Genomic DNA, 1,463 nt, shown 5'->3' with positions numbered 1-1,463 from the left:
TGATAAATCTAAATTTTATTATGGGTGAAATTTTTTATTTGGGATGATCTTTACTTGTTTAAATACTGCCTTGATCAAATAATTAGAAGATGCATTCCAAATTGTGACAAATCTAAAATCATATCTTTTTGTCATGACCATGCATGTGGAGGACATTTTAGTGGTAAGAAAACAGCTGCTAAAATTTTACAATGTGGTTTTTATTGGCCTACTCTCTTTCATGATACATATGTTTACGGTAAAGCTTGTGAACGTTGCCAAAAGTTAGGAAGTTTAACTAAAAAAAACACGATGCCTTTAAATCCTATTCTTATTATTAACATATTTGATGTTTGGGGCATTGATTTTATGGGACCATTTCCTAATTCTTTTGGTAATCTTTATATTCTTGTTGGAGTTGATTATGTGTCTAAATGGGTTGAAGCTATTGCAGGGCACACTAATGACCACAAAGTTGTGCTTCGGTTTTTGAAAGAAAATATATTTTCCCATTTTGGTTCATCACGTGCTATCCTTAGTGATAACGGTACACACTTTTGTAATAAGCCATTTGAACATTTGATGAAACAATATGGCATTACGCATAAAGTCTCAACACCATATGACCCACAAACTAGTGGTCAAGTTGAAGTGTCTAATACGGAAGTTAAGCACATTTTAGAAAAAATTGTGAATCAAAATAGGAAAGATTGGTCCTTAAGACTCGCTGATGCATTATGGGTGTATCGTACCGCGTACAAAACACCCATTGGCATGTCACCCTACAGACTTGTGTATGGGAAGGCGTGTCACTTACCTGTTGAGTTAGAACATAGAGCCTTTTGGGCTATTAAGCAATTAAATTTTTCTTTAGACAAGGCAGGTGAGAAACGAAAGCTTCAACTAAATGAACTAGACGAAATTAGGAATGATGCATATGACTATTAAAAAAAGTATAAGGATCGCATGAAATTTTACCATGACAAAAATATTTTGAGAAAAGATTTTTCTCCAGGTCAGAAAGCCCTTTTATACAACTCTCGTTTGCATTTATTCCCGGGAAAGTTACGCTCTAGGTGGTTCGGTCCCTACATTGTTCGTATTGTTTTCCCACATGGAGCTATTGAAATTGAAAATCCTAAAAATGGTGAAATATTTACAGTTAATGAACAAAAATTAAAACCAATTTTTGAGTTGAAAACCGATGAAGTGGATGAGATCCTCCTTGAGGACCCTGTTTACCATGCTCTTTGATTCCTATGTGATCTTGATAACTTGTGTTTTATTTGTTTTGTTTGTTTTATGTGTGATTTAATATTTGTTTGTTGTATCTTTTACTCTCTTAGCGATGCACCATATCGAGGTACGACCATTCTAAACTCTAAACTCTTATCAATTTCAATATATTTATATTTTGACACATTGAGGACAATGCTTAAATTAAGTTTGGGGGTATCGAGTTTATATGGTTATTATCATTAAGG

The sequence above is a fragment of the Humulus lupulus genome, chromosome X (genome assembly GCF_963169125.1).
Source record: "Humulus lupulus chromosome X, drHumLupu1.1, whole genome shotgun sequence".
Classification (NCBI taxonomy): Eukaryota; Viridiplantae; Streptophyta; class Magnoliopsida; order Rosales; family Cannabaceae; genus Humulus; species Humulus lupulus.
This window is presented reverse-complemented; position numbering follows the sequence as displayed.